The 14,389-nt window shown below is 37.6% G+C and overlaps 1 protein-coding gene and 1 pseudogene across 7 annotated transcripts in view; one reads left to right on the top strand and one right to left on the bottom strand.

Moving 5' to 3' along the window:
• SCAF8 (SR-related CTD associated factor 8) overlaps nucleotides 1-14,389 on the bottom strand; it is a 198,071-nt gene that overhangs the window by 170,918 nt on the left and 12,764 nt on the right. The gene's annotated exons all lie outside the window — the stretch shown is intronic.
• On the top strand, nucleotides 7,631-8,077 carry LOC125166018 (single-stranded DNA-binding protein, mitochondrial-like; annotated as a pseudogene).

The raw sequence follows: 14,389 nt of genomic DNA, 5'->3' as shown, positions 1-14,389 counted from the left end.
CAGGAGCCCCAGATCAAGCTTTTAACAAAGGCACAGCTCCTGATTTTAAACTAATAATGTGCCCGTATAAAAATTTCCAATGTTTTGAGGTGACTGGATGGCTCCATCGGTTAAGCATCCGACTTCAGCTTAGGTCATGATCTCACGGTTTGTGAGTTCAAGCCTCGAGTTGGGCTCTGTGCTGATAGCTCCGAACCTGGAGCCTGCTTCGGATTCTGTGTCTCCCTCTCTCTCTCTCTGTTCCTCCCTCACTTGCTTTCTCTCTGTCAAAAATAAGTATTTTTAAAAACTTTTTAAAAATTTCCAATGTTTCAAGTGCATCTTTGAAATAAATAAACCATATGTAATTGAAACATCACAGCACATAAAATCTAAAATGTTATAAATCTAAAAATCAATGAGCAAAATTAAGAAATAATCTTTTCCTTTAAAATATAACCTTAAAGGCTTTTAGGCTTTAAAACCTTTTCTGTGATTATATTTTAGTACAGAAAAATTGGAAAATCTTTTTAAAAGCCCAAAGAGAAGATTGGCTGACAACATTTCTGTCCTCATAGAACAGACAGCATGCTTCTGGAGACAGGTAATATTCTAACAAACAGTTTGCAAAGTATAATTAAGTATACAACGAAAGTAATTATTATTTAGTGAAGGGTATGCAAACCTATGCCTTTGTCAGGATCTCAAATCCAGAACCCCTTTGAAAAAAAAAAAACTGGGGCACTTGGGGGACTCAGTAGGTTGAGCATCTGACTTTTGATTTTGGCTCAGGTCATGATCGTAGGGTCCTGGGATCAAGTCCTGAATCACTCTCTGCACTGAGCATGGAGCCTACTTAAGATTCCCTCTTTCTCTCGCTGTCCTCTCTCTCTCCCTTCTCTCGCCCCATCTGCCCCTCTCCCCAGCTCACGTATGCTCTCTTCTAAAATAAAAAACAGAAAATATAGAAGTATAAAATATTATCGGGAAAAATGATGCCTATTTTCTTAAAATTATAAATGTGAAGTACGCAAACATCTGTCTAGTAAGATCGAACCTACACACTACGCTTTTGGTGAGGCGGTGGGTGGCTTAGTCAGTTGAGAGTCCAACTCAGCAGCTCGCTACTGTTAGCCTGTCAGTGCAGAGCCTGCTCAAGATCCTCTGTCACCCTTTCTCTGCCCCTTTCTCATATGCACTCTATCAAAAATAAGTATTTTTTAAAAAGCCAGAATTTGATATGTATAAGTGCTAACATAATTATCATGACAAACATAAATGTTTACATGCTTTGTAACTAATTATGCTTTCCTATGGGCTAAAGTATTTTCACATAAATAATTAACCTTGTATATTACCAAGGAGAACATTCTATTTCTCAACCATGGCAGGGGTCTAAGATTAACATTATAGTTTTGAACACTCTTATAAAAAGGAAGCCATTTATTTTAGAATCTAACTTACAGTTTAAAACTGTGTTAGTGGGGCGCCTGGGGGGGCAGTCAGTTAAGCATCTGACTTCGGCCCAGGTCATGATCTCAGAGCTCGTGAGTTCAAACCCCGCATCGGGCTCTGTGCTGACAGCTCAGGGCCTGAAGCCTGCTTCAGATTCTGTGGCTCCCTCTCACTCTGCCCCTCCCCTGCTCATGCGCTCTCTCTCTGAAAAATAAATAAATACACTAAAAAAAATTTTTTAATAAATAAAACTGCGTTAGTAACAAAGAAAAACTATAATCAACTCTCCCCCAAAAACTACTACTTAAAAAACTAAATTTAGACAACAAAAATTTATTTGCGTAGTCCCTTAATTCAATACAAAAATTTACATATCCTTTCCAAATTCTTGGGATAAAGTGGATAAAACAATACTCTTGGGGTGCCTGAGTGATTCTTGATTTTAGTTCAGGTCATGATCTCACATTTGTGATATTGAGCCCGGAGTCAGGCTCCATGCACAATGTGGGCTTATTCTCTCTCTCTCTCTCTCTCTCTCTCTCTCCCTCTGCCCCTCCCCTGCTCGCACTCACCCTCGCGCGCGCTCTCTCTCTCTCTCTCTCAAAACAACGACAAAAACCTCTTAAAGTGGTATACCAGAGTTGCAGTGAGCCAAGATGTAGCAAGCCAATACAGCCTCTCTCCCCCACTCAGTACAACTAAAAATGCCAGACTAAACACACAAAGGCAACCTGAGGCTACCTGAGGACTGAGAAGTAAAAACAACAGGAAGCTGACCAGAAACTGGAGTAGAATAACCAGTGATGGCAGGGGAAGGGACTGAGGTAAATTTCATATTGCTTTATGTTGTAAATAATTGTATTATCTACAGGCTTCGATCCCCGAGAGTAGGCAGAATCACTGCAGCCAATGCTAAAGGCAGAAACACTAGAAGAAACCCCTCGTGTCCAGCCAGAACACTAGGTAAAAGGCCTCTTCCATGCTGCTGAGCTGAGCATCAGGAGCAATCTTCTTTTCTTCCCCCCTCCCATTTCCCCCTGGGCCCTGCGATGGCTTGGAGAGAAGCAACTGTTGCCAGCACCTAAAACCCCCCAAAGAATAGCAACTTCCAGATAGAGGAACTAGGAAAAGGGGCCTTTATTATCCAAAAAGTATGGTGAGGAATCCCCATTTTTTTCTCTCACCACTTCATCTCTGAAGGCTCAACATGGAGAGAAACCTGGTTTTTTGGCCAGAGAACAGAGAAAAGGATGCCCTGGGATCTAGAGAGAGTATGGGAATTGCACAGAGATCTGAGGAGGATCCTCTAATTCTGTGCAGGAACTTAAAAGTCTTGGGCTCATTCTGGAATTGTGTTTGCGTGAAACAGGCCCAAAACAAACCCAGCAAAGGCTCTGAGAACAAAAATCTGTATAAACCACTAACTCCTAAGTGGCACATGCTTTGAGTACACCTAAACAGCAAAACGCAAAATGCTTGTAAGATGGAACTGACGTTAAAACCACTACAAAAAGGGAAGACAGAAATTGCATCCTGAACCTAACCAAGCTGAATGCCTGCTAAAGAAAACAAATCAACACTCTTAAGATGATTTTAATAAAGTCCTACAATATAATACTGAAAATGCCCAGTATACAAGCCAAACTTCCTGGACATACAAACACACACACACGCGCGCACACACACACACACACACGCGCACACGCACACGCACACACACACACACACACCAGGAAAACGCTCAAGTGAAAGGATAATCAACAGATGCCAACCACAGGAAGATGCTGATGTTGGAATTATCAAACTTTAAAGAAATTATAATCATCTCCAATAAGGCAAAGGAGCAAATTCTTGAAATAAATGCAAAAACAGAAGTTTTCATCAAGGAAAGAAAAACTACAAAAAAGAACCAACTGAAAATTTGAAAATTTTAGAACTGAAAACTAATGTCTGGAAGGAAAAGGTAGTATGGTGCTAAATACAAGAGCTACAAAACCTTTATGAGTGACTTCATATATTTTAAGAAGCAAAAAGTCAGAATCATGGAATTTTTACATTTTTTTAAATGTGTATTTTTTTTGAGAGAGCAAGCGTGCACAAAAGTGGGGCAGGGGAAGAGGGGGGCGGGGGAGGGCAGAGGATCCAAAGAGGGCTCTGTGCTGACAGCAGACAGCCTTATGTGGGGTCGAACTCACAAACCGCGAGATCATGACCTGAGCCAAAGTCAGACACTTAACCAACTGAGCCACCCAGGCACCCCCACATCAACATTTTATGTAACAGTTAAAAAATGTTCAAGAATAAAAATTTAGTAAGGTATTCTAAGAGACATTAAGTTAACATACATACATTATTAACATAGAAATATGGAAACACCTAATATATTACATGACAAATATAAAATATCTGTAATAACTAGTTTTATAAATGTAAGAATTAAATGTAAAGATAAGAAAAACATTCAGAAACATGTGTTATAACAACTGAATATAATTTATTAGGCACACATAATTTTCTTACAATTAAACAAAAGTCCTACCACACATTCCTTTTTCTATTTCATGCATTTTTTTCTTTTACTTTTTTTCAAACCATAATTTAATCAACTAGTTGAAAACTTTTTCATGGTAATTCTAGCCCAATTAAAATAAAACAGAATAAAATAGAAAATAATGAAGTACACACTGACTAATCTTGGGTGAGACTTGTGTCCTGTTATATTTACATTGTGACCACTGGCTCATGACACATATTAAATTTCTTCTTTTTTTTTAATTTGACAGCAAGAGAGAGAGAGAGTGCACACGAGCAGGAGAGAGGAGCAGAGGGAGAATATCTTAAGGAGGCTCCATGCTCAGTGTGGAGCCTGACATTGGGCTTGATCCCACGACCCTGGGATCATGACCTGAGCTGAAATCACGAGTTGGACACTCAACCAAATGAGCCACCCAGGTGCCCCCACAAATTATATTTCTTCTTGTGGGTTGTAAAAATTTTTTGAGACACTGTTCTAGCTAGCTCACAGTCATAAGTAGAAGGTAATACTAAAATTAATTATAAGGAAAGTAAAACATGATTAAATTCTCTCTGGATAATTCTTGCCAAAGACTGAGTCTAAAGTGCAATCTGTTTTATTTTTTTATTTTTTATTTTTTTTTAATTTATTTTTTTTTTTATTTATTTTGGGACAGAGAGAGACAGAGCATGAACGGGGGAGGGGCAGAGAGAGAGGGAGACACAGAATCGGAAACAGGCTCCAGGCTCCGAGCCATCAGCCCAGAGCCTGATGCGGGGCTCGAACTCACGGACCGCGAGATCGTGACCTGGCTGAAGTCGGACGCTTAACCGACTGCACCACCCAGGCGCCCCTATTTTTTTAAAGACAGTTAGCAAATACCTAGAAATGTAAAAGACATAGTGATACAAAACTCAGACTTCTTCCTAGTTGTAATCAGTAAAATGGGAAAAGGGAGTTAACTTTCATATCTTAAATCACACTGTGCCACTAGTGATGTATATATCCTCCTGCAACTGTTATACATACACCCTGCTTATTACCTTCACAGCAATCTTATCACAAGGGTAAATTTATTTGGTCATAATTTGTTCTCTGTTTAGTCTGTCTGTCTGTCTCTATCTACCTACCTACCTGGCTATCCATCTTTCCATTCATCCACCCACTTTGGAAAGCACTGACCTCACATATTGTAAACCTTCAATAAACAGGAACCAATATCAGTATCCTTTATTTCATATCCTCCACAATGTCTAAAATAGTTCCTTGAACATATCAGGTATCCACATATATGCAGATTCAACTTTGATCAAGCAGCTTACTGGGTTCCAACGGTAATCAAGTAACCAAATCAACAAATCAGCAAAAATTTATCAGGCTTCTTCATATTTAAATTCACTCAAATGAAACAGATCTATTTTGCTCAAAGAAGTGGAATATGAAAACCACAGGTAAAGATATACATTTATTTTTCCCCCCTGAACTTCAATCTTTCCAGCCTTGGGCACCTGGGTGGCTCAAGTCTGTTAAGCATCCACTCTTGATTTTGGCTCAGGTCATGATCTCATGGTTTGTTGAGTTTAAGCCCCATGTCAGGCTCTGCGCTGACAGTGTGGAGCCTGCTTCAGATTCTCTGTCTCCCTCTCTCTCTGCCCCTCCCCTGCTTGCTGGCTCTCTCTCTCAAAAATAAACATTAAAAAAAAAAAAATCTTTGCAGCCTTTTATAATTCTATGCCAATATTCATGAAAATAAGAAATTATTTCAAAGCAGAAGAATGCTTCACTCTGAAATAATCCCCAATATCATTTACAATATTGTATAATAATCATTCTTCTATACAATTTTCAAATTGACTTTCAGAGTTAATCATCACCACTCAATATTCTTACTCAGATCAATAAAGTCTTATTATCAAGGTGTTATCAACTAAAAACAAAGAACTGAGAAATACCAAGCCAAATTCAACCAATAATAGGTCAAAGCCAAACAATGATTTAAATATAATTAAACCAACAGTCACTGACTAGATCTGCAGATATGCACAATATTAAGCCCTTAAGAAACAAACAAAAAAAACCACACACAAAAAACAAAAACACAACAACAAAAACCTTGAAGAACTTCACCTCAAATATGTAACAATCTACTGACATAGAAGGGGAGGTCAGTGACATACCATTACTATGACATAGCAGATTCTTAGCATTCTGAAATTCACCATGGTCAGCTAATTATCCCTAATGTCTTTAAAATGTAATCACGGGTAATTCTGTGAAGACACTAATTTGAGGTGTGTATATTAAAAAACTGATGTATGGGAAAACAATTTACTTAACTATTAGTGGCTGAGGATCTTTGTCTCTCTTCTCTCAAATTCTCATTTGCATTTAACAGAGGAATAATATACTAAAGTGGTATTTAAAATTTGGGGGACCCATGAGAAACTGAAGATTTTGCCTCATGAAAACAAAACACATGGCATAATTTAGTGCCAGGATAAAAAATGCTACATTCAAACAAATGAAATGTATATGCATTTGCTAACAGAGAAAAGGTTTAGTAAAGAAAACGGAAGTGAAATGCGCTGACTGGAAAAAGAGAGCATTTCTGTTAACAGCTGTGATTCTGCTTCCACACTATTTACATTCATAACACACTCATCAATAAATCTCTCTTTACAAATAGCAATTTTCAAGAAGGATTGGAGAAGAGGGCTATTTCCTAATGGGAATGCATTAGAATATCAATAGAATGCTGTGCTTTCCTACTGGAGAATCAAGAGTACCAAAACAATAAGACACATAGATAAGAATATATAATGCATACCTTCATATATTACTATAATGTTCCCATTTCACAGTGTTGTGTATATACGACGTATATGATAAGCACACTTCTACATTTACTTATAAATATCTTATTCATTTCTAAAATATAGTCTTATAAAAAGCCTGAAACCCATAGCTAAGAAGTCTGCACAGTTGAACGCAAAGGTAATATGAAATGTTTTTAAAAGTATAAAGCAATTCAAGCAAAACAGTTGTCTGAAAAGATTAATGTAGTAAAAATTAATCTAATAATATAAAAAGACTTAGTTCTACAGTATGAACTAGAGAGAAAAGAGAATAGTAAATTAAAAGCCAACTCAAAACTAACTATAACAAACCAAGGGGGGGACATAATGAGGACCTGGACTAAAGTATCAACATTTTATTTTTATTATTTAATACTAAGAATAAAAAGGAAGGATGCAGAACACATTTTTAAAAATAACTCATTGGGGGCGCCTGGGTGGCGCAGTCGGTTAAGCGTCCGACCTCAGCCAGGTCACGATCTCGCGGTCCGTGAGTTCGAGCCCCGCGTCAGGCTCTGGGCTGATGGCTCAGAGCCTGGAGCCTGTTTCCGATTCTGTGTCTCCCTCTCTCTCTGCCCCTCCCCCGTTCATGCTCTGTCTCTCCCTGTCCCAAAAATAAATAAACGTTGAAAAAAAAAAAAAAACCTCATTGGATTTTATGACTGAGAAGCTATAAATGAAAGAGGCACCTAGGAAAATTCCAAGTTCTCAAGTCTGGGTATTTGGGAGTATGATTTTACTATTGACATAAAGAGGAAGTCTAGGTTCAGGCTAGAGCGTCCGGGGAGGACGGAAGACTAGACTGTAGGAAAAGCAAATAAAAGCCATGTTTTGAAAACCTGCATCAGAGCTATTCCATCACTTTGTAAGACAGGAATCTGAAATAGCTAGCAGCTTCGTTCTTGAAACATCTCTTAATCGTACGCAGTTACCTGGGCAAGAGGGTCAGAACCCTGTCATGAGACAGGTGGAAAAGAAAAACCCAGTCACAATATTTTCTCTAACAATGAATAAGATGTGGCAATCAGGGGAAAATGAAACATACCAGATGGGTGATGTCAGTCACAAGACAACATAACACAGAATATTAGTATTCCCATCAGGCCTCAGAAATGTGGCATATTAGAATGTGAAAAGGGGGTCCTGTATCTATGCCGATGGGAAAGTAGACTACGTTGAACACACAGACAAAAATAATGTGAGGCAAAAAGCAACAACAATCACAGCTGATAACACTGTATCTCTGAGTGACCAGAACAAAGATAAGGCATAGAGTCGCAGATTTTTCTTTGGCCAGTGTTTGGTACAGGCTCATTTCCAAATATGTATAGTCTTTCCAGTTCCTAAGGGCAAGAATTAAAATATTCTTTTATATAAAATGAGAAGAAAAAAAGAGAAAGTCTAAACGAAGTTTGTGGAAGGAATACAAGTTTGGATTCAAGTGATAACAATATAATTTCATGTGCACATGGATACAAAATACCTAAAAAACATGAGACTGAATCCCAGAAGAGAAAAGCAAAAATACAAGTCATTCCTGAAGAGATAACAGTTAAAGAAATAAAGAATAAATACCAAAGACTAAGTATCAGAGAGAATAAGAACAAGAGCCTACCAGGCCTTCGGGTGAAATGATTCCAGAAACATGAACAACAAATATACAGAATTAAAACAAGGGACAGGCAGTAGCATGATAAAGAAGAAAGACAGTCATAATTACTTTTCATATACTTTGTCAATTATTAAGTACTATCATAAATGCTGTATCACTTTTATCTTCAGAATGACACATTAATATTGTTCTCATTTTATAGCTGGATAAATTTAGGGTAAGTAACCTAACTCAATTCAAATTGGTAGTAAGCTACAGAACCATGTCCCAAACCCAGTTCTTCTGCCTACCCAGACGCTCGGTTTCCAAAAACCAAACAAAAAAGCCCACCAGCTAGCCACCAACTAAACATACACAAGTGAGTCACTGAGTAAAATGTAGATGCTTGTGGAGACATGCCATTGAATAGCATCAACCTAACTAATAACCAAGAAGACTTTGATCAAAAGACAACAGATTATGAAGCTTATGCATCTACTGACCAAATAACAGCTAAACAAATTTCATTTAAATATGAATTTTAAGCAATTGTCAAATAAGGTTTAACAATCTTCCAACCTTTAACAAGGAAGCTCACTCTCTAAAGGATTTAGTCAGGGGCACCTGGGTGGCTCAGCTGGTTAAGCATCCAACTCTTGATTTTGGTTCAGGTCACAATTTCATGGTTCATGAATTCAAGCCCCTCACCGGGCTCTGCACTGACATCACAGAGCCTCCTTGGAATTCTCTCTCTCCCCCTCTCTCGGCCCCTCCTCTGCTCATGTGTGTGCTCTATCTCAAAATAAATAAATATTAAAAATAAATGTGCAGTTGATATATACAAAATGTGATCTCATTATATTAATTAGCATTGAAAAGTAGTAGTATCATTGGGTGCCCAGGCGGCTCAGTTGATTGAGTGTCCAACTTCAGCTCACGTCATGATCTCACAGTTCATGGGTTCAGGCCCCGCGTCGGGCTCTGTGCTGACAGCTCAGAGCCTGGAACCTGCTTCAGATTTTGTGTCTCCCTCTCTCTCTGCCCCTCCCCTGCTTGCACTGTCTCTCTCAAAAATAAAATAAAACATTAAAAAAATAGTATTAAGATAGACTAACTCCCTCTTTCTCACAAAAGCTAAGAAACATAGTATTTTGGGTTTGAAGGATATTATAAATGTAACATGGTAATTCCAAATGAAAAATTCCAAATATTGAAAGATCTCATTCACTGCACACTATCCACCTACTGCTCTCTTAAGAAATGACCACTGTTAAAAGACTGGTAGATTGCCTTCCAGAATTTTCTATACGCACCTATGTACATACACAAATACTGTAAGTGTGTATATATGTATCTGTGTAAAATAAATACTTTATACGTTCTAGTGCAAAATTATACTCCTAATAACTTTAAAATAGATTTTCTTGGGGTCGTCTCAGTGGCTCAATCAGTTAAGCATCCAACTTCAGCTCAGGTCATGATCTCACAGTTTGTGAGATGGAGCCCTGCATGGGCCTCTGCACTGACAGTGTGGAGCCTGGAGCCTACTTCCAATTCTGTGTCTCCCTTTCTCTCTGCCCCTCCCTTGCTCACACACACACTCTCTCCCTCTCTCTCTCTGTCTGAAATAATTACTTAAAAAAAATTTTAAAAACATAGTATTAGAACTTGTATTTATTTAATGTTTATTTTTGAGAGAGAGCAAGCTAGGGAGGGGCAGAGAGAGAATCCCAAGCAGGCTCTGTGCAGTCAGCATGGAGCCCAACACAGGGCTCAATCCCTCGACCATGGGATCATGACCTGAGCCAAAAACAAGAGTCGGACGCTTAACCGAGCGAGCTAACCAGGTGTCCCTAGAACTTGTATTAACTTCGCAAATACTGAAAAAATGATTTTACTATTTTACTTAAATGAGCTTTTCTAAACATTCTAAAACAAGCCAATATTTTAAATATTTAAACAAATTCTTAGAGGTGGTCGAGGAAGGCATCATTATCTTTATTTTTGAAATAAGTAAATTGAAGCCAAGAAAAATTAATTAGAAAACGTGTTCATCAGGGTTAATATTAAAGAAATCCTAAACGTTATCTTGTGTAACCCCATTTTATAAATGATACAACAACTATCTCTTCCCTTGTCAACTACAATCACATCCTACTGTGACAGTAACCACATTGATCCTGCAGCCTTGCTTTAAAATACCTGAACCAGGAGCCTTGTAAAAACAGCAGTCCCAGAAAATCTAAAGGTAGTTACAAAGTAGCCACCACTATTAAAATGTGAACATTAGGAAGATGCTAAGGATAAAGGCTTACAGAGTACTCCTTTCCCACAAAGAAGGTGTAAGATATGTGAGCTTTGACCCAATGGCTTTTTCACTTTTCTGGAGAGGGTTGAATTGCTAGAAAACTGCTGGCTAGAGGGGTGTTACTGTGTGGTACTTCTTTGCCAAGGTATGCATATTTTCCTATGGCACCTTATCTTACGGGCAGGAGAGCAGCAGTATAACATAATAGTTCATTCCTTATCCTGACCCAGGGGCAGCATGAAATGATAATAATCAACTAAGAATACCCTATTTCCACTCCTCCTCTACATCCAACACACACACACATTAAGTAATACCAAAATCCCACTAAACAAATACACACTGAAAAAATAAGAATGCTAAAATGAGTCACAAGAGCAGAAATTCTAATTTGGTTGCTGACTATGTGTCTTTGATACTAAGTAAGTTTCATCGTCTCTCGGTCTTGATTATTCATCCATAAAATGAGTTTGTTAAGTGATACACATCTTTGTTTGTTTGTTAAGTGATATACATCTTTCAGGTCTAAAATCTGTAATTTCTGGAAATCAAGTTTAAGCACGGAAGTAAACAAGAAACCCAATCATAGAACCACACACTTCAGTTATGCCGATAGCTACAAATGTGTCACATGACTGTAATGGTCTCTGACTACCCTAAAGTCAAAGGAAACAGAAATGATTCCCCATGGGAGAAACCAAAATCCATAAATATAAACAAACATACACATATATAAAAGTAACTCTTTAGTTTAAATTTTCCCTGAGATCCAAACAATCCAACTTTCTTTAATTTCAGTTCCCTATGTCTTTTGTGAAACATTGAAATAAAATGATAAGAATTTTATACCCTTTAATTTTAGAAGTACTAGTAATAATGAAATGGCCAAAAAAAAAAAAATGAGAAAGAATAATTCATTTTTAAATCCTCTTCAAAACAGATCCCCACAAACCATATTAGCTGAAATTTCTCAGATAAATAACGGGTTCTATTTCTAATGATATAGTCTTTACCTTTACAATTTCACATTCACAATTGGTTATTATAGACATAGTTAAATAAGGTAAAGAATTATGTGGCTAACAGGAGCTAATAAAATGCTGAATGATATGAGTAAGCTTAATGTTAAGAAATTCTAATAAAAACCTTAAAGAAAATTAAATCAATCTTACTCATAGATCTCTCCATATACAACTTATATTTTAATTGCACAGAAGAACAGCAATTGCATTATAAGCAGAGTTTAAAATCAAGCATCTCCTATGCATACAGAGTTGCTTTTAAATGTCCTCATATTCACAAATACAATATAACAGAATGGATCGAAGTCTTATCTTAAAAAAAATACATTAAAAAACTGAAGAACATAAAGCTTCCACAAGATTTTGCCTTAAGCCTGCTTCTCTTTTCTGTATCATCTCCCTAGAAAACTCTCAAAATTACTACTGTAGTCAGCAAAATAGTAAAAGTAACTTCTGGTGGTTGAGATATGGGTAGTATTTCAGTCCTTCCATAGTAAAGATCTTTCTTTTATTCCAGGTTATTAAAAACGATCTCCCTTCAACCCAACCCACCAAATTATCTTTCTCAAGTTTTTAGCTCCTCCTGATCTGCCCCTCTTGGTGATTGATACCATATCCCTTTATTTACTTTGTCACTTAGCTAAAGCCCTGGCACCACCCTTGTCCTCATATCTAGCTCCTTATTATTATGAAATTTCTCTTGCATTCATCCCTTTTTCTTCTCCCTATTATCACTCTAGTTGAGCCCCTCATCTTCTCTATACTAATTTAGCCTCCCTTCTAATCTCATCCCTCCATTGTCCTGCCCTGTTTCAAAGATACTACTCATTTTTCTGAAACACAATTTCAAAACCCTTCAGAATCTCCAATCCTCTTTGATTAAAAATGAGGTCTTAAATACAGTGTACAAAGGCCCTTCCTCAGAACATCCCTGGCCCATTTTCCATCATCTACCCAACCCCATCCCCTACCTAAAGCTTCTATTTTCTTGAAAATCATCTTTTATCCTTTGCATCACATAACATCTCCTCTCTCATTCTGTATACACCATGACATACACGATAAAGAGCTTACACACAGTTTACACATGGTGTATCACTATTTTCTGTAACATAATATTCATTACACTACCTACTACTCTTTGTAGTAATCCATTCCCGTTCCCACCCCTATTGGAATATGAATTGAGAAACAGAACACAGGTATCTAAGTTAAGGCTGATAACCACTCTGCAGAATACAACGCCTGATAGCCGGCACATATGCATAAAAAATAAAGCTCAAACAACCAGCAACTACTTCTTGCATCATTCTTTCCAACCACTAGTTCCTATTACATGAAAACCTTCATCAGCTATAATTACATTGTAGCAACTGGAAAATTCTAAGTAAAATAGAATGAAAAAATGGTCTAACGATCTTGAAGGACTTGTAAATAAAGAAGTTCTCACAGAATTATCTTGAATCATTAATTATTACAGCTCTAAGGGGCCTAAGGCATCTTAATCCTTTGATTATGAAATGAATTAAAAAACTGGGAAATTCTGTACAAGGAATGATGTGGCATCTCTGGCCAACTCCTTTAAAATGTCAATACACTTCAGCTAAGTTGGTTACAACCCTTGTTCTTACAATTGCCACAGAGGCAGAGACAGGCCTTTAAAAAAGGTTTTGAGTTCTCCTGACAGAAATAGAAACAAGAATTTGGAAAATTTTGCTCAATAAGAGTAATTACCATAATATTTTTCTTGGTGTAAAAAATTCAAGGTGTTAATAATCCTTACAAAAGCAGTTACTCATACCTCAATAAAGTTTTTAAAAAGGGCACTTACTGGTTAATTAAATGCTTGTAGAAAAACTACTCAAAGGTAAAAGTCCTTTTACAACAAACTTACAACATTGTAAAAACTCACTGTGATGAGTTTCATTCAGTATTTAGCCAGGGACTAGATAGGTAACCTGCACATAGCTCTGGAGCTTTTATTAGATAAATAAATACACTATCAGGACATGTTCTCCATATTTCAAGAAAACTACATTTAGCAACTTCAGACAGTATTTTAAAACAATTTTTTTTAATGTTTATTTTTTTTAAGAGACAAAGAGACAGAGTGTGAGTGGGGAAGGGGCAGAGAAAGAGAGGAAGATACAGAATCCAAAGCAGGCTCCCTCCAGGCTCTGAGCTGTCAGCACAGAGCCTGATGCGGGGCTTGAACCCACCAGCTGTGAGAACATAACCTGAGCCAAAGTCGGACACTTAACCAACTGAGCCACCTGCACGCCCCGGACAGTATTTTAAGAATCATTCCATTATCATTCATTCGTTAAAGCCTTAAAGACTAATGTATCTGAATCATATTTTTTAAAGATTCTATAACAGGGGCACCTGGGCGGCTCAGTAGATTGAGCATCCGATTTCAGCTCAGGTCATGATCTCACGTTCATGGGTTCGAGCCCCAAGTTGGGCTCTGCCCTGACAGCTCAGGGCCTGAAGCCAGCTTCTCCCCCGCCCCCGTCTCTCTGACCCTCCCCCGCACACATTCTCTCTCCCTCTCTCTCAAAAATAAACATTAAAAAAAAATTTTTTTTAAATTAAGATTCTACAACACACATATTATTTATCACTAAATTAAGTCTGGGTTCTTTGTCCCAATTAATGAGGCTT

This window comes from Prionailurus viverrinus, chromosome B2, assembly GCF_022837055.1.
Source record: "Prionailurus viverrinus isolate Anna chromosome B2, UM_Priviv_1.0, whole genome shotgun sequence".
NCBI lineage: Eukaryota > Metazoa > Chordata > Mammalia > Carnivora > Felidae > Prionailurus > Prionailurus viverrinus.
This window is presented reverse-complemented; position numbering and strand designations above follow the sequence as displayed.